The following is a 19,573-nucleotide window of genomic DNA, read 5'->3' as shown; positions in this document are numbered from 1 at the left end:
ATAAGATTCACCGTATATATTCAATGTGCGTCATATAGCCCAAGGGGGTTCTGTACTATTCCCCTCCCTCCAGTTCACTATCGCTGTAAGTTCTCAGACAGTGACCGTCCCCCATTGTAACACTGCAGTGGCTGCCCCAAGCTTTCAGTCGTCCTTCAGCATATAATCCATGCCTTTGGAATGTGCCAACACTCAAAAGCATTGGGATTTGAATTGAATGGGCTTGGCTTTTCTCCCAGATACATAAACACTAAAAATGATACACTTTGTTACTGCATCCAAACATACTGGGCCATTTGTGATGAATAATCTGAGTTTTAATCCAATACATTGAGAGGATAAAAGATAAATCGCTTAATTTTTCAACAGATTGACCTTGTTGTGAGACATGGGATAGCAAAAAATGGGAGAGAAAAGGGAGATCTGGAACTGTTAGACAAGGAAATACTACCACTTGCAACTATGCACCTTCTAAAACATAGAAAACACAGAGGTGCATGAAAGAATGGCAAGGTAGGGGCAAGCAGGGACTTTGGGAAGTTGAGGTGAGCTAGTCTTAAGGAGGGATTTAAAGGTGGAGAATTGTGGGCGACATGGTGGTGCAGTGGGTTAGCCCTGCTGCCTCATGGCGCCGAGGGCCACAGGTTTGATCCCGGCCCCGGGTCACTGTCCGCGTGGAGTTTGCACATTCTCCCCGTGTCTACGTGCGGCTCACCCCCACAACCCAAAACATGTGCAGGGTAGGTGGATTGGCCACGCTAAGTTGCCCTTTAATTATGAAAAATTAAAGAAAAGATGGGGAATTATTTGAGAGACAGAGAGGCTTGCAGAGGGATGAGGGTGTGGTGGATGTTAATTGTTGGGGGGTGGGGGTCGGGGGGGGGGGAGAGTGGGTGCAGTGTCAACAGCAGTTTTTAAATTAGAATTCTGTGGCATCTCCATGATAAAACTCCTGCTTTGGCAACTTTACCTGTTTCTCCCTTCCCCTTTCAGTGGCAGCTTTTCAATATTCAAAGAGTTCAGAAGACTTTTATTCCCTGTGTAATTAACTAACCTTCCCAATTTTTCCAAGCTGCTTTAATGCTCTCCAAATAACACTGAACTCCATAATTACTAACTTCCACCTATTCAATTTGCAATTATCCAAACCATCTTTTGCTCTCAGGGAACTATAACTTCCAAAACATTTTGCCTGCATTATAAATCTCGATAAAGATCTAATATTATGGATAAAACTTTACAGATATTCCAATTAAAAATGCTATTTAGATCCTGTCTTTCAGTAATTCAATTGATTAAAAATTCCACCAATAGCTGCTATTTTTGGAAGAGCTGGTAAAGCATGCTAATCAAAATGCTAATTACTGATTTTAATGGTTTTAAAGCCATAATTCTGAAATTACCATTGATACCGGCAATGAAAGAATAATATTTTATATTGTGTCTTTCCTGACCTCAGATTGTCGCACTGTGCCTTACAGCCAGGAAAGCACTTCTGAAGTGTCGGTACTGCTGTAATGTAAAGAAACAGGGCCAGCAATTTGTGCACAGTCTGATCCCGTAAACAGCAATGCATTAATGATCAGACGGTGTGTTTTTGACCTAGTTGGTTCAGAGATAAATCTTCGGCAGGAGAATGTCTTCAAACAGCAACACGGAATCATTTCCATTTACCAGGGAGAGTAGTCCGTGGAGTCGGCTGGATGGCTAGATGCACATCCTGGAATGGGCGCTGTGGCACTGTGTTACTGCATCGGTAATCAAGAGACCAGAGATCCAGAGATGTGAGTTCAAATCCCACCATGGCAGCTGGGGAATTTAGAATCAGTTCATGAAATAAATCTGGAATTAAAAGGCCAGTCTTAGTTATGGAATGGTGATCACCACGGACTAGTAGATTGCTGTTGTTATATATTTGGTGTTGGCACAAAGAGAAAATAAAGTGTAGGTGCCACGCTTTAAGTTCGTAAAAACATACTGCAGGGTTTACTATGAGAAGTTGGTTGCGTTGCTCTTAAGCGAGAGCGCGATGAGGCCATTAGATCACGGGAGAGGTCAAAATCGAGAACCACGACGGGTGCCAATTTGTTTTTGACCTAACCGGCTCGTCCTCATTGGCAAAATCAGCATCCTGCTATAGATAGCGAGAAACCAATAATCACCACTTAAGCCCAATCTCCATACAATAATCAGGAGCGACCCCCTATCTAACGGCCTCCCGTGAACTATTAGCCTACAGCAAGTGGTCAAGTGAGCGGCGATGAGTGCTCCTTTTCAAAAATGGAGCTTGCAGAACGGTTGCTGTGGGGATCCAAGGAGCTGTGCAGCCATCTTCGCTCCCGGGCAATGTGCCCGGGGGCACTGGGGTTGCTGCCCTGGTGCTTGGAGGGGGCCGGGGGAGCCACCAGGGGGCCAGCCTAGGCCGGGGTGGGCCACCATCTGGGAGGTTGTAGTGCAGGGGCGAGGCCGCCCATGGCGTTGGCGGGAGTTGGGGGGGCGATTGATTTCTCTGTGCCCGTGGGTCTGCCATGCCATCCTCTGGATCGTGTGTTCCCGTTCCTGGGATAATCCCAGCCCACCAGCCCCACTGCCCATCCATAACTCCCACTGAACGCGGAGGCCTCTGGGGGGGACACCACCCCAAATGGGCCAGCACCATCGGCTGAGGATCCTGCAGGAGAATGGATGTGCGGTCAGTGTGGTCAGTGGGAGGGAGGGGTCAGTCTGCATGGCATTAACAACTCACGTGTGACAGTTCATCTGCGTGGGGGCCGGTGGACCCTCACTTCTGTGCTGGATGCTGACCTCTACATCGGTAACAGATCTAATCAACCTCAGCCCCGCAACCTTCCGGAGCCTGTTCCTGGTAGAGGCGCGGACTCTGATGTCCAGCATCCCGCAGCCCATCTGGGCCCTCGCTCATCTGCTGTGCGCCAACTTCTCCTTCGGGGACACGGGGGGGTGGAGTGGGGGTGGAGAGATTGGGGAGTATGGGGGAGAATGGGTAGTATGGGGGAGTTGGGTAGTATGTGGGAGTTGGAGAGTATGGGGGAGTATGGGGAGTATGGGGGAGTTGGGGAGAAAGTGGGAGTTCGGGAGTATGGGGGAGTTGGAGAGTATGGGGAAGTTGGGGAGCATGTGGTATTCGGGGAGTATGGGGTAGTCGGAGAGTATGGGGAGTTGGGGAGTATGGTGGAGTTGGGGAGAATGGGGGAGTTGGGGAGTATAGGGTAGTCGGGGAGTATGAGGGAGTTGGGGAGTATGGGGGAGTTGGGGAGAATGGGGGAGTTGGGGAGTATGGGGTAGTTGGGGAGTATGGGGTAGTCGGGGAGCACGGGGAGTTTGGGGGAGTTGGGGAGTATGGGGGAGTATAGGGGAGTTGGGGAGTATGGGGGAGTTGGGGAGTATGGGGGAGTTGGGGATTTGGGGAGTGTGGGGGAGTTGTGGAGAAAGGGGGAGTTGGGGAGTATGGGGGAGTTGGGGAGTATGGGGGAGTTGGGAAGTATGGGGGAGTATGGGGGAGGATGGGGGAGTTGGGGAGTATGGTGGAGTTGGGGAGTATGGGGGAGTTGGGGAGAATGGGGGAGTTGGGGAGTATGGGGGAGTAGGGGAGTATGGGGGAGTAGGGGAGTATGGGGGAGTTGGGGAGTATGGGGGAGTTGGGGAGAATGGTGGAGTTGGGGAGTATGGGGGAGTTGGGGAGTATGGGGAGTTGGGGAGAATGGGGGAGTTGGGGAGTATGGGGGGTTGGGGAGTATGGGGGAGTTGGGTGTATGGGGGTGTTGGGGAGTATGGGGGAGTTGGGGAGTATGGTAGAGTTTGGGAGTATGGGGGAGTTGGGGAGAATGGGGGAGTTGGGGAGTATGATGGAGTTGGGGAGTATGGGGGAGTTGGGGAGTATGGGGGAGTGGGGGAGTATGGGGGAGTTGGGGAGTATGAGGTAGTATGGTGGAGTTGGGGAGTAAGTGGGAGTTCGGGGGTATGGGGGAGTTGGAGAGTATGGGGGAGTTGGGGAGTATGGGGTAGTCGGAGAGTATGAGGTAGTCGGAGAGTATGGGGGAGTATGGGGGAGTTGGGGAGTATGGTGGAGTTGGGGAGTATGGGGGAGTTGGGGAGTATTGTGGAGTTTGGGAGTACGGGGGAGTTGATGAGAATGGGGGAGTTGGGGAGTATAGGGTAGTCGGGGAGAATGGGGTAGTCGGGGAATATGAGGGAGTTGGGGAGTATGGGGGAGTTGGGGTGTATGGCGGAGTTGGGGAGTATAGGGGAGTTGGGAAGTATGGGGTAGTCGGGGAGTACGAGGTGTATGGGGGAGTTGGGGAGTATGGGGGAGTATGGAGGAGTTGGGGTGTATGGAGGAGTTGGGGAGTATGGGGGAGTTGGGGAGTGTGGGGGAGTTGTGGAGAATGTGGGAGTTGGGGAGTATGGGGGAGTTGGGGTGTATGGGGGAGTTGGGGTGTATGGGGGAGTATGGGGGAGTTGGGGAGTATGGTGGAGTTGGGGAGTATGGGGAAGTTGGGGAGTATGGGGGAGTTGGGGAGAATGGGGGATTTGGGGAGTATGGGGGAGTTGGGGAGCATGGGGGAGATGGGGAGTATGGGGTAGTTGGGGAGTATAGGGTAGTCGGAGAGTATGGGGTAGTCGGGGAGTATGAGGGAGTTGGGGAGTATGGGGGAGTTGGGGAGAATGGGGGAGTTGGGGAGTATGCGGGAGTTGGGGAGTATGGGGTAGTCGGGGAGCACGGCGAGTATGGGGGAGTTGGGGAGTATGGGGGAGTATAGGGGAGTTGGGGAGTATGGGGGAGTTGGGGAGTATGGGGGAGTTGGGGATTTGGGGAGTGTGGGGGAGTTGTGGAGAAAGGGGGAGTTGGGGAGTATGGGGGAGTTGGGGAGTATGGGGGAGTTGGGAAGTATGGGGGAGTATGGGGGAGGATGGGGGAGTTGGGGAGTATGGTGGAGTTGGGGAGTATGGGGGAGTTGGGGAGAATGGTGGAGTTGGGGAGTATGGGGGAGTTGGGGTGTATGGGGAGTTGGGGAGAATGGGGGAGTTGGGGAGTATGGGGGGTTGGGGAGTATGGGGGAGTTGGGTGTATGGGGGTGTTGGGGAGTATGGGGGAGTTGGGGAGTATGGTAGAGTTTGGGAGTATGGGGGGGTTGGGGAGAATGGGGGAGTTGGGGAGTATGAAGGAGTTGGGGAGTATGGGGGAGTTGGGGAGTATGGGGGAGTGGGGGAGTATGGGGGAGTTGGGGAGTATGAGGTAGTATGGTGGAGTTGGGGAGTAAGTGGGAGTTCGTGGGTATGGGGGAGTTGGAGAGTATGGGGGAGTTGGGGAGTATGGGGTAGTCGGAGAGTATGAGGTAGTCGGAGAGTATGGGGGAGTTGGGGAGTATGGTGGAGTTGGGGAGTATGGGGGAGTTGGGGAGTATTGTGGAGTTTGGGAGTACGGGGGAGTTGATGAGAATGGGGGAGTTGGGGAGTATAGGGTAGTCGGGGAGTATGGGGTAGTCGGGGAATATGAGGGAGTTGGGGAGTATGGGGGAGTTGGGGTGTATGGCGGAGTTGGGGAGTATAGGGGAGTTGGGAAGTATGGGGTAGTCGGGGAGTACGAGGAGTATGGGGGAGTTGGGGAGTATGGGGGACTATGGGGGAGTTGGGGAATATGGGGGAGTTGGGGAGAATGGGAGGGTTGGGGAGTATGGAGGAGTTGGGGTGTATGGAGGAGTTGGGGAGTATGGGGGAGTTGGGGAGTGTGGGGGAGTTGTGGAGAATGTGGGAGTTGGGGAGTATGCGGGAGTTGGGGTGTATGGGGGAGTTGGGGTGTATGGGGGAGTATGGGGGAGTTGGGGAGTATGGTGGAGTTGGGGAGTATGGGGAAGTTGGGGAGTATGGGGGAGTTGGGGAGAATGGGGGATTTGGGGAGTATGGGGGAGTTGGGGAGCATGGGGGAGATGGGGAGTATGGGGTAGTTGGGGAGTATAGGGTAGTCGGAGAGTATGGGGTAGTCGGGGAGTATGAGGGAGTTGGGGAGTATGGGGGAGTTGGGGAGAATGGGGGAGTTGGGGAGTATGCGGGAGTTGGGGAGTATGGGGTAGTCGGGGAGCACGGCGAGTATGGGGGAGTATGGGGGAGTATAGGGGAGTTGGGTAGTATGGGGGAGTTGGGGAGTATGGGGGAGTTGGGGATTTGGGGAGTGTGGGGGAGTTGTGGAGAAAGGGGGAGTTGGGGAGTATGGGGGAGTTGGGGAGTATGGGGGAGTTTGGAAGTATGGGGGAGTATGGGAGAGGATGGGGGAGTTGGGGAGTATGGTGGAGTTGGGGAGTATGGGGGAGTTGGGGAGAATGGGGGAGTTGGGGAGTATGGGGGAGTATGGGGGAGCAGGGGAGTATGGGGGAGTTGGGGAGTATGGGGGAGTTGGGGAGAATGGTGGAGTTGGGGAGTATGGGGGAGTTGGGGTGTATGGGGAGTTGGGGAGAATGGGGGAGTTTGGGAGTATGGGGGGTTGGGGAGTATGGGGGAGTTGGGGAGTATGGGGGTGTTGGGGAGTATGGGGGAGTTGGGGAGTATGGTAGAGTTGGGGAGTATGGGGGAGTTGGGGAGAATGGGGGAGTTGGGGCGTATGGTGGAGTTGGGGAGTATGGGGGAGTTGGGGAGTATGGGGAAGTTGGGGAGTATGGGGGAGTTGGGGAGTATGAGGTAGTATGGTGGAGTTGGGGAGTAAGTGGGAGTTCGGGGGTATGGGGAGTTGGAGAGTATGGGGGAGTTGTGGAGTATGGGGTAGTCGGAGAGTATGAGGTAGTCGGAGAGTATGGGGGAGTATGGGGGAGTTGGGGAGTATGGTGGAGTTGGGGAGTATGGGGGAGTTGGGGAGTATGGTGTAGTCGGAGAGTATGAGGTAGTCGGAGAGTATGGGGGAGTATGGGGGAGTTGGGGAGTATGGTGGAGTTGGGGAGTATGGGGGAGTTGGGGAGTATTGTGGAGTTTGGGAGTACGGGGGAGTTGAGGAGAATGGGGGAGTTGGGGAGTATAGGGTTGTCGGGGAGTATGGGGTAGTCGGGGAATATGAGGGAGTTGGGGAGTATGGGGGAGTTGGGGAGTATGGGGGAGTTGGGGAGAATGGGGGAGTTGGGGAGTATGGGGGAGTAGGGGAGTATGGGGGAGCAGGGGAGTATGGGGGAGTTGGGGAGTATGGGGGAGTTGGGGAGAATGGTGGAGTTGGGGAGTATGGGGGAGTTGGGGTGCATGGGGAGTTGGGGAGAATGGGGGAGTTGGGGAGTATGGGGGGTTGGGGAGTATGGGGGAGTATGGGGGTGTTGGGGAGTATGGGGGAGTTGGGGAGTATGGTAGAGTTGGGGAGTATGGGGGAGTTGGGGAGAATGTGGGAGTTGGGGAGTATGGTGGAGTTGGGGAGTATGGGGGAGTTGGGGAGTACGTGGGAGTTCGGGGGTATGGGGAGTTGGAGAGTATGGGGGAGTTGGGGAGTATGGGGTAGTCGGAGAGTATGAGGTAGTCGGAGAGTATGGGGGAGTATGGGGGAGTTGGGGAGTATGGTGGAGTTGGGGAGTATGGGGGAGTTGGGGAGTATGGGGTAGTCGGAGAGTATGAGGTAGTCGGAGAGTATGGGGGAGTATGGGGGAGTTGGGGAGTATGGTGGAGTTGGGGAGTATGGGGGAGTTGGGGAGTATTGTGGAGTTTGGGAGTACGGGGGAGTTGAGGAGAATGGGGGAGTTGGGGAGTATAGGGTTGTCGGGGAGTATGGGGTTGTCGGGGAATATGAGGGAGTTGGGGAGTATGGGGGAGTTGGGGTGTATGGCGGAGTTGGGGAGTATAGGGGAGTTGGGAAGTATGGGGTAGTCGGGGAGTACGAGGAGTATGGGGGAGTTGGGGAGTATGGGGGACTATGGGGGAGTTGGGGAGTATGGGGGAGTTGGGGAGAATGGGAGGGTTCGGGAGTATGGAGGAGTTGGGGTGTATGGAGGAGTTGGGGGTTATGGGGGAGTTGGGGGGTGTGGGGGAGTTGTGGAGAATGTGGGAGTTGGGGAGTATGGGGGAGTTGGGGTGTATGGGGGAGTTGGGGTGTATGGGGGAGTATGGGGGAGTTGGGGAGTATGGTGGAGTTGGGGAGTATGGGGAAGTTGGGGAGTATGGGGGAGTTGGGGAGTATGGGGGATTTGGGGAGTATGGGGGAGTTGGGGAGCATGGGGGAGATGGGGAGTATGGGGTAGTTGGGGAGTATGGGGGAGTTTGGGAGAATGGGGGAGTTGGGGAGTATGGGGGAGTTGGGGAGTGTGGGGGAGTTGTGGAGAATGGGGGAGTTGGGGTGTATGGGGGAGTTGGGGTGTATGGGGGAGTTGGGGAGTATGTGGGAGTTGGGGAGTATGGGGGAGTTGGGGAGTATGGGGGAGTTGGGGAGTATGGGGGAGTTGGGGAGAATGGGGGAGTTGGGGAGTATGGGGGAGTTGGGGAGCATGAGGGAGTTGGGGAGTGTGGGGGAGTTGTGGAGAATGGGGGAGTTGGGGTGTATGGGGGAGTTGGGGAGTATGGGGGAGTATGGGGGAGTTGGGTTGAATGGTGGAGTTGGGGAGTATGAGGGATTTGGGGAGTATGGGGGAGTTGGGGAGTATGGGGGAGTTGGGGAGTATGGGGGAGTTGGGGAGAATGGTGGAGTTGGGGAGTATGTGGGAGTTGGGGAGTATGGGGGAGTTGGGGAGTATGGAGGAGTTGGGGAGTATGGGGGAGTTGGGGAGTATGGGGGAGTTGGGGAGTATGGGGAGATGGGGAGTATGGGGAGTTGGGGAGTATGGGGGGTTGGGGAGTTGGGGAGTATGGGGGAGTTGGGGAGTATGGGGGAGTATGTAGGAGTTGGGGAGTATGGGGGAGTTGGGGAGTATGGGGGAGTTGGGGAGAATGGGGGAGTTGGGGAGTATGGGGTGTTGGGGAGAATGGGGGAGTTGGGGAGTATGGGGGGTTGGGGAGTATGGGGGAGTTGGGGAGTATGGGGGAGTTGGTGAGTATGGGGTTGTTGGGGAGTATGGGGGAGTTGGGGAGTATGGTGGAGTTGGGGAGTATGGGGGAGTTGGGGAGTATGGGGGAGTATGTGGGAGTATGGGGGAGTTGGGGAGTTGGGGAGTATGAGGGAGTTGGGGAGAATGGGGGAGTTGAGGAGTATGGGGAGATGGGGAGTATGGGGGAGTTGGGGAGTATGGGGGGTTGGGGAGTATGGGGGAGTTGGGGAGAATGGGGGAGTTGGGGAGTATGGTGGAGTTGGGGAGTATGGTAGAGTTGGCGAGTATGGGGGAGTTGGGGAGAATGGTGGAGGTGGGGAGTATGGGGGAGTTGGGGAGTATAGGGGAGTTGGGGAGTATGGGGGAGTTGGGGACTATGGGGGAGTTGGGGAGTATGGGGGTGTTGGGGAGTATGGGGGAGTTGGGGAGTATGGTAGAGTTGGGGAGTATGGTGGAGTTGGGGAGTTGGGGAGTATGGGGGAGTTGAGGAGTATGGGGGAGTTGGGGAGTATAGAATCATAGAAGTTTACAGCATGGAAACAGGCCCTTTGGCCCAACCAGTCCATGCCGCCCAGTTTTTACCATTAAGCTAGTCCCAGTTGCCCGCACTTGGCCCATAACCCTCTATACCCATCTTACCCATCTAACTATCTAAATGCTTTTTGAAAGACACAATTGTACCCGCCTCTACTACTACCTCTGGCAGCCCATTCCAGACACTCACTACCCTCTGAGTGAAGAAATTGCCCCTCTGGGCCCTTCTGAATCTCTCCCCTCTCACCTTAAACCTATGCCCTCTAGTTTTAGACTCCCCTACCTTTGGGAAAAGATGTTGACTATCTACCTGATCTATGCCCCTCATTATTTTATAGACCTCTATAAGATCACCCCTAAGCCTCCTACGCTCCAGGGAAAAAAGTCCCAGTCTATCCAGCCTCTCCTTATAACTCAAACCATCAAGTCCCGGCAACATCCTAGTAAATCTTTTCTGCACTCTTTCTAGTTTAATAATATCCTTTCTATAATAGGGTGACCAGAACTGCACACAGTATTCCAAGTGTGGCCATACCAATGTCTTGTACAACTTCAACAAGACGTCCCAACTCCTGTATTCAATGTTCTGACCAATGAAACCAAGCATGCCGAATGCCTTCTTCACCACCCTGTCCACCTGCGACTCCACCTTCAAGGAGCTATGAACCTGTACTCCTAGATCTCTTTGTTCTATAACTCTCCCCAACGCCATACCATTAACTGAGTAGGTCCTGGCCTGATTCGATCTGCCAAAATGCATCACCTCACATTTATCTAAATTAAACTCCATCTGCCATTCCTCGGCCCACTGGCCTAATTGATCAAGATCCCGTTGCAATCCTAGATAACCTTCTTCACTATCCACTGTGCCACCAATCTTGGTGTCATCTGCAAACTTACTAACCATGCCTCCTAAATTCTCATCCAAATCATTAATATAAATCACAAATAACAGTGGACCCAGCACCGATCCCTGAGGCACACCACTGGTCACAGGCCTCCAGTTTGAAAAACAACCCTCTACAACCACCCTCTGCCTTCTGTCGTCCAGCCAATTTTGAATCCAATTGGCAACCTCACCCTGGATCCCGTGAGCTTTAACCTTCTGCAACAACCTACCATGCGGTACCTTGTCAAAGGCTTTGCTAAAGTCCATGTAGACAACGTCTACTGCACGGCCCTCATCTACCTTCTTGGTCACTCCCTCAAAAAACTCAATCAAATTTGTGAGACATGATTTTCCACGCACAAAGCCATGCTGACTGCCCCGAATCAGTCCTTGCCTCTCTAAATGCTTGTAGATCCTGTCTCTCAGAATACCTTCTAGTATGGGGGAGTTGGGGAGTATGAGGTAATATGGTGGAGTTGCGAAGTAAGTGGGTGTATGGGGGAGTTGGAGAGTATGGGGGAGTTGGGGAGTATGGGGTAGTCGGAGAGTATGGGGTAGTCGGAGAGTATGGGGGAGTATGGGGGAGTTGGGGAGTATGGTGGAGTTGGGGAGTATGGGGGAGTTTGGGGGAGTTGGGAAGTATGGTGGAGTTGGGGTGTATGGGGGAGTTGAGGAGAATGGGGAAGTTGGGGAGTACAGGGTATTCGGGGAGTATGGGGTAGTCGGGGAATATGAGGGAGTTGGGGACGATGGGGGAGTTGGGGAGTATTGGGGAGTTGGAGAGTATGGGGGAGTTGGGGTGTATGGGGGAGTTGGGGAGAATATGGGAGTTGGAGAGTATGGGGTAGTCGGGGAGTACGAGGAGTATGGGGGAGTTGGGGAGTATGGGGGAGTATGGGGGAGTTGGGGAGTATGGGGGAGTTGGGGAGAATGGGAGGGTTGGGGAGTATGGAGGTGTTGGGGAGTATGGGGGAGTTGGGGAGTTTGGGGGAGTTAGGGAGTGTGGGGGAGTTGTGGAGAATGGGGGAGTTGGGGAGTATGGGGGAGTTGGGGTGTATGGGGGAGTTGGGGTGTATGGGGGAGTATGGGGGAGTTGGGGAGTATGGGGGAGTTGGGGAGTATGGGGGAGTATGGGGGAGTTGGGGAGTATGGGGGAGTTGGGGAGAATGGGAGGGTTGGGGAGTATGGAGGTGTTGGGGAGTATGGGGGAGTTGGGGAGTTTGGGGGAGTTAGGGAGTGTGGGGGAGTTGTGGAGAATGGGGGAGTTGGGGAGTATGGGGGAGTTGGGGTGTATGGGGGAGTTGGGGTGTATGGGGGAGTATGGGGGAGTTGGGGAGTATGGTGGAGATGGGGAGTATGGGGAAGTTGGGGAGTATGGGATATTTGGGGAGTATGGGAGATTTGGGGAGTATGGGGGAGTTGGGGGGTATGGGGGAGTTGGTGAGTATGGGGTAGTTGGGGAGTACAGGGTATTCGGGGAGTATGGGGTAGTCGGGGAATATGAGGGAGTTGGGGAGGATGGGGGAGTTGGGGAGTATTGGGGAGTTGGAGAGTATGGGGGAGTTGGGGTGTATGGGGGAGTTGGGGAGAATATGGGAGTTGGAGAGTATGGGGTAGTCGGTGAGTACGAGGAGTATGGGGGAGTTGGGGAGTATGGGGGAGTATGGGGGAGTTGGGGAGTATGGGGGAGTTGGGGAGTACAGGGTATTCGGGGAGTATGGGGTAGTCGGGGAATATGAGGGAGTTGGGGAGGATGGGGGAGTTGGGGAGTATTGGGGAGTTGGAGAGTATGGGGGAGTTGGGGTGTATGGGGGAGTTGGGGAGAATATGGGAGTTGGAGAGTATGGGGTAGTCGGTGAGTACGAGGAGTATGGGGGAGTTGGGGAGTATGGGGGAGTTGGGGAGAATGGGAGGGTTGGGGAGTATGGAGGTGTTGGGGAGTATGGGGGAGTTGGGGAGTTTGGGGGAGTTGGGGAGTGTGGGGGAGTTGTGGAGAATGGGGGAGTTGGGGAGTATGGGGGAGTTGGGGTGTATGGGGGAGTTGGGGTGCATGGGGGAGTATGGGGGAGTTGGGGAGTATGGTGGAGTTGGGGAGTATGGGGAAGTTGGGGAGTATGGGGTATTTGGGGAGTATGGGAGATTTGGGGAGTATGGGGGAGTTGGGGGGTATGGGGGAGTTTGGGAGAATGGGGGAGTTGGGGAGTATGGGGGAGTTGGGGAGTATGGGGGAGTTGGGGAGTGTGGGGGAGTTGTGGAGAATGGGGGAGTTGGTGAGTATGGGGGAGTTGGGGTGTATGGGGGAGTTGGGGAGAATGGGGGAGTTGGGCAGTATGGGGGAGTTGGGGAGAATGGGGGAGTTGGGGAGTATGGGGCAGTTGGGGAGTATGGGGGAGTTGGTGAGTATGGGGAGTTGGGGAGTATGGGGGGTTGGGGAGTATGGGGGAGTTGTGGAGTATGGTGGAGTTGGGGAGTATGGGGGAGTTGGGGAGCATGAGGGAGTTGGGGAGTTGTGGAGAATGGGGGAGTTGGGGTGTATGGGGGAGTTGGGGAGTATGGGGGAGTATGGGGGAGTTGGCGAGTATGGTGGAGTTGTGGAGTATGAGGGATTTGGGGAGTATGGGGGAGTTGGGGAGTATGGGGAGTTGGGGAGTATGGGGGAGTTGTGGAGAAAGGGGGAGTTGGGGAGTATGGGGGAGTTGGAGAGTATGGGGGAGTTGGGAAGTATGGGGGAGTATGGGGGAGGATGGGGGAGTTGGGGAGTATGGGGGAGTTGGGGAGAATGGGAGGGTTGGGGAGTATGGAGGAGTTGGGGAGTATGGGGGAGTTGGGGAGTATGGGGGAGTTGGGGAGTGTGCGGGAGTTGTGGAGAATGGGGGAGTTGGGGAGTATGGGGGAGTTGGGGTGTATGGGGAAGTTGGGGTGTATGGGGGAGTTGGGGAGTATGGGGAAGTTGGGGAGTATGGGGGATTTGGGGAGTATGGGGGATTTGGGGAGTATGGGGGAGTTGGGGAGTTGGGGAGTATGGGGGAGTGTGTGGGAGTTGGGGAGTATGGGGGAGTTGGGGAGTTGGGGAGTATGAGGGAGTTGGGGAGTATGGGGGAGTTGGGGAGAATGGGAGGGTTGGGGAGTATGGAGGTGTTGGGGAGTATGGGGGAGTTGGGGAGTTTGGGGGAGTTGGGGAGTGTGGGGGAGTTGTGGAGAATGGGGGAGTTGGGGAGTATGGGGGAGTTGGGGTGTATGGGGGAGTTGGGGTGTATGGGGGAGTATGGGGGAGTATGGTGGAGTTGGGGAGTATGGGGAAGTTGGGGAGTATGGGGTATTTGGGGAGTATGGGAGATTTGGGGAGTATGGGGGAGTTGGGGGGTATGGGGGAGTTTGGGAGAATGGGGGAGTTGGGGAGTATGGGGGAGTTGGGGTGTATGGGGGAGTTGGGGAGAATGGGGGAGTTGGGCAGTATGGGGGAGTTGGGGAGAATGGGGGAGTTGTGGAGTATGGTGGAGTTGGGGAGTATGGGGGAGTTGGGGAGCATGAGGGAGTTGGGGAGTTGTGGAGAATGGGGGAGTTGGGGTGTATGGGGGAGTTGGGGAGTATGGGGGAGTATGGGGGAGTTGGCGAGTATGGTGGAGTTGTGGAGTATGAGGGATTTGGGGAGTATGGGGGAGTTGGGGAGTATGGGGAGTTGGGGAGTATGGGGGAGTTGTGGAGAAAGGGGGAGTTGGGGAGTATGGGGGAGTTGGAGAGTATGGGGGAGTTGGGAAGTATGGGGGAGTATGGGGGAGGATGGGGGAGTTGGGGAGTATGGGGGAGTTGGGGAGAATGGGAGGGTTGGGGAGTATGGAGGAGTTGGGGAGTATGGGGGAGTTGGGGAGTATGGGGGAGTTGGGGAGTGTGCGGGAGTTGTGGAGAATGGGGGAGTTGGGGAGTATGGGGGAGTTGGGGTGTATGGGGAAGTTGGGGTGTATGGGGGAGTTGGGGAGTATGGGGAAGTTGGGGAGTATGGGGGATTTGGGGAGTATGGGGGATTTGGGGAGTATGGGGGAGTTGGGGAGTTGGGGAGTATGGGGGAGTGTGTGGGAGTTGGGGAGTATGGGGGAGTTGGGGAGTTGGGGAGTATGAGGGAGTTGGGGAGTATGGGGGAGTTGGGGAGAATGGGAGGGTTGGGGAGTATGGAGGTGTTGGGGAGTATGGGGGAGTTGGGGAGTTTGGGGGAGTTGGGGAGTGTGGGGGAGTTGTGGAGAATGGGGGAGTTGGGGAGTATGGGGGAGTTGGGGTGTATGGGGGAGTTGGGGTGTATGGGGGAGTATGGGGGAGTATGGTGGAGTTGGGGAGTATGGGGAAGTTGGGGAGTATGGGGTATTTGGGGAGTATGGGAGATTTGGGGAGTATGGGGGAGTTGGGGGGTATGGGGGAGTTTGGGAGAATGGGGGAGTTGGGGAGTATGGGGGAGTTGGGGTGTATGGGGGAGTTGGGGAGAATGGGGGAGTTGGGCAGTATGGGGGAGTTGGGGAGAATGGGGGAGTTGGGGAGTATGGGGCAGTTGGGGAGTATGGGGGAGTTGGTGAGTATGGGGAGTTGGGGAGTATGGGGGGTTGGGGAGTATGGGGGAGTTGTGGAGTATGGTGGAGTTGGGGAGTATGGGGGAGTTGGGGAGCATGAGGGAGTTGGGGAGTGTGGGGGAGTTGTGGAGAATGGGAGAGTTGGGGTGTATGGGGGAGTTGGGGAGTATGGGGGAGTATGGGGGAGTTGGCGAGTATGGTGGAGTTGTGGAGTATGAGGGTTTTGGGGAGTATGGGGGAGTTGGGGAGTATGGGGGAGTTGGGGAGTATGGGGGAGTTGTGGAGAAAGGGGGAGTTGGGGAGTATGGGGGAGTTGGAGAGTATGGGGGATTTGGGAAGTATGGGGGAGTATGGGGGAGGATGGGGGAGTTGGGGAGTATGGGGGAGTTGGGGAGAATGGGAGGTTTGGGGAGTATGGAGGAGTTGGGGAGTATGGGGGAGTTGGGGAGTATGGGGGAGTTGGGGAGTGTGGGGGAGTTGTGGAGAATGGGGGAGTTGGGGAGTATGGGGGAGTGGGGTGTATGGGGGAGTTGGGGTGTATGGGGGAGTTGGGGAGTATGGGGAAGTTGGGGAGTATGGGGGATTTGGGGAGTATGGGGGATTTGGGGAGTATGGGGGAGTTGGGGAGTATGGGGGAGTTGGGGAGTATGGGGTAGTTGGGGAGTATGGGGGAGTTTGGGAGAATGGGGGAGTTGGGGAGTATGGGGGAGTTGGGGAGTATGGGGGAGTTGGGGAGTGTGGGGGAGTTGTGGAGAATGGGGGAGTTGGGGAGTATGGGGAGTTGGGGTGTATGGGGGAGTTCGGGAGAATGGGGGAGTTGGGGACTATGGGGGAGTTGGGGAGTATGGTGGAGTTCGGGAATATGGGGAGTTGTGGAGTATGGGGGAGTTGGGGAGTATGGAGCAGTTGGGGAGTATGGGGGAGTTGGGGAGTATGGGGGAGTTGGGGTGTATGGTGGAGTTGGGGAGTATGGGGAGATGGGGAGAATAGGGGAGTTGGGGATATGGGGGGTTGGTGAGTTGGGGAGTATGGGGGAGTTGGGGAGTATGGGGGAGTATGTGGGAGTTGGGGAGTATGGGGGAGTATGGGGAGTAGTGGAGAATGGGGGAGTTGGGGAGTATGGTGGGTTGGGGAGTATGGGGGAGTTGGGGAGTATGCGGGAGTTGGAGAGTATCGGGTGTTGGGGAGTATGGGGGAGTTGGGGAGTATGGTGGAGTTGCGGAGTATGGGGGAGTTGGGGAGTATGGTGGAGTTGGGGAGTATGGTGGAGTTGGGGAGTATGGGGGAGTTGGGGAGTATGGGGGAGTTCGGGAGTATGGGGAGATGGGGAGAATGGGGGAGTTGGGGAGTATGGGGGGTTGGGAGTTGGGGAGTTGGGGAGTATGGGGGAGTGTGTGGGAGTTGGGGAGTATGGGGGAGTTGGGGAGTTGGGGAGTATGAGGGAGTTGGGGAGTATGGGGGAGTTGAGGAGTATGGGGAGATGGGGAGTATGGGGGAGTTGGGGTGTATGGTGGAGTTGGGGAGTATAGGGAGATGGGGAGAATGGGGGAGTTGGGGAGTATGTGGGAGTTGGGGAGTATGGGGGAGTTGGGGAGTATGGGGGAGTTGGGGAGTATGGGGGAGTTGGAGAGTATGGGGAGTTGTGGAGAATGGGGGAGTTGGGGAGTATGGTGGGTTGGGGAGTATGGGGGAGTTGGGGAGTATGGTGGAGTTGCGGAGTATGGGGGAGTTGGGGAGAATGAGGGAGTTGGGGAGTGTGGGGGAGTTGTGGAGAATGGGGGAGTTGGGGTGTATGGGGGAGTTGGGGAGAATATGGGAGTTGGAGAGTATGGGGTAGTCGGTGAGTACGAGGAGTATGGGGGAGTTGGGGAGTATGGGGGAGTATGGGGGAGTTGGGGAGTATGGGGGAGTTGGGGAGAATGGGAGGGTTGGGGAGTATGGAGGTGTTGGGGAGTATGGTGGAATTGGGGAGTGTGGGGAAGTTGGGGAGTATGGGGTATTTGGGGAGTATGGGAGATTTGGGGAGTATGGGGTAGTTGGGGGTATGGGGGAGTTGGGGAGTATAGGGTAGTTGGGGAGTACAGGGTATTCGGGGAGTATGGGGTAGTCGGGGAATATGAGGGAGTTGGGGAGGATGGGGGAGTTGGGGAGTATTGGGGATTTGGAGAGTATGGGGGAGTTGGTGAGTATGGGGGAGTTGGGGAGAATGGGAGGGTTGCATAGTATGGAGGTGTTGGGGAGTATGGGGGAGTTGGGGAGTTTGGGGGAGTTGGGGAGTGTGGGGGAGTTGTGGAGAATGGGGGAGTTGTGGAGTATGGGGGAGTTGGGGTGTATGGGGGAGTTGGGGTGTATGGGGGAGTATGGGGGAGTTGGGGAGTATGGTGGAGTTGGGGAGTATGGGGAAGTTGGGGAGTATGGGGTATTTGGGGAGTATGGGAGATTTGGGGAGTATGGGGGAGTTGGGGGGTATGGGGGAGTTTGGGAGAATGGGGGAGTTGGGGAGTATGGGGGAGTTGGGGAGTATGGGGGAGTTGGGGAGTGTGGGGGAGTTGTGGAGAATGGGGGAGTTGGTGAGTATGGGGGAGTTGGGGTGTATGGGGGAGTTGGGGAGAATGGGGGAGTTGGGCAGTATGGGGGAGTTGGGGTGAATGGGGGAGTTGGGGAGTATGGGGCAGTTGGGGAGTATGGGGGAGTTGGTGAGTATGGGGAGTTGGGGAGTATGGGGGGTTGGGGAGTATGGGGGAGTTGTGGAGTATGGTGGAGTTGGGGAGTATGGGGGAGTTGGGGAGCATGAGGGAGTTGGGGAGTTGTGGAGAATGGGGGAGTTGGGGTGTATGGGGGAGTTGGGGAGTATGGGGGAGTATGGGGGAGTTGGCGAGTATGGTGGAGTTGTGGAGTATGAGGGATTTGGGGAGTATGGGGGAGTTGGGGAGTATGGGGAGTTGGGGAGTATGGGGGAGTTGTGGAGAAAGGGGGAGTTGGGGAGTATGGGGGAGTTGGAGAGTATGGGGGAGTTGGGAAGTATGGGGGAGTATGGGGGAGGATGGGGGAGTTGGGGAGTATGGGGGAGTTGGGGAGAATGGGAGGGTTGGGGAGTATGGAGGAGTTGGGGAGTATGGGGGAGTTGGGGAGTATGGGGGAGTTGGGGAGTGTGGGGGAGTTGTGGAGAATGGGGGAGTTGGGGAGTATGGGGGAGTTGGGGTGTATGGGGAAGTTGGGGTATATGGGGGAGTTGGGGAGTATGGGGAAGTTGGGGAGTATGGGGGATTTGGGGAGTATGGGGGATTTGGGGAGTATGGGGGAGTTGGGGAGTTGGGGAGTATGGGGGAGTGTGTGGGAGTTGGGGAGTATGGGGGAGTTGGGGAGTTGGGGAGTATGAGGGAGTTGGGGAGTATGGGGGAGTTGGGGAGAATGGGAGGGTTGGGGAGTATGGAGGTGTTGGGGAGTATGGGGGAGTTGGGGAGTTTAGGGGAGTTGGGGAGTGTGGGGGAGTTGTGGAGAATGGGGGAGTTGGGGAGTATGGGGGAGTTGGGGTGTATGGGGGAGTTGGGGTGTATGGGGGAGTATGGGGGAGTATGGTGGAGTTGGGGAGTATGGGGAAGTTGGGGAGTATGGGGTATTTGGGGAGTATGGGAGATTTGGGGAGTATGGGGGAGTTGGGGGGTATGGGGGAGTTTGGGAGAATGGGGGAGTTGGGGAGTATGGGGGAGTTGGGGAGTATGGGGGAGTTGGGGAGTGTGGGGGAGTTGTGGAGAATGGGGGAGTTGGTGAGTATGGGGGAGTTGGGGTGTATGGGGGAGTTGGGGAGAATGGGGGAGTTGGGCAGTATGGGGGAGTTGGGGAGAATGGGGGAGATGGGGAGTATGGGGCAGTTGGGGAGTATGGGGGAGTTGGTGAGTATGGGGAGTTGGGGAGTATGGGGGGTTGGGGAGTATGGGGGAGTTGTGGAGTATGGTGGAGTTGGGGAGTATGGGGGAGTTGGGGAGCATGAGGGAGTTGGGGAGTGTGGGGGAGTTGTGGAGAATGGGGGAGTTGGGGTGTATGGGGGAGTTGGGGAGTATGGGGGAGTATGGGGGAGTTGGCGAGTATGGTGGAGTTGTGGAGTATGAGGGATTTGGAGAGTATGGGGGAGTTGGGGAGTATGGGGGAGTTGGGGAGTATGGGGGAGTTGTGGAGAAAGGGGGAGTTGGGGAGTATGGGGGAGTTGGATAGTATGGGGCATTTGGGAAGTATGGGGGAGTATGGGGGAGGATGGGGGAGTTGGGGAGTATGGGGGAGTTGGGGAGAATGGGAGGTTTGGGGAGTATGGAGGAGTTGGGGAGTATGGGGGAGTTGGGGAGTATGGGGGAGTTGGGGAGTGTGGGGAAGTTGTGGAGAATGGGGGAGTTGGGGAGTATGGGGGAGTTGGGGTGTATGGGGGAGTTGGGGTGTATGGGGGAGTTGGGGAGTATGGGGAAGTTGGGGAGTATGGGGGATTTGGGGAGTATGGGGGATTTGGGGAGTATGGGGGAGTTGGGGAGTATGGGGGAGTTGGGGAGTATGGGGTAGTTGGGGAGTATGGGGGAGTTTGGGAGAATGGGGGAGTTGGGGAG

This window comes from Scyliorhinus torazame, chromosome 6 (genome assembly GCF_047496885.1).
Source record: "Scyliorhinus torazame isolate Kashiwa2021f chromosome 6, sScyTor2.1, whole genome shotgun sequence".
NCBI lineage: Eukaryota > Metazoa > Chordata > Chondrichthyes > Carcharhiniformes > Scyliorhinidae > Scyliorhinus > Scyliorhinus torazame.
This window is presented reverse-complemented; position numbering follows the sequence as displayed.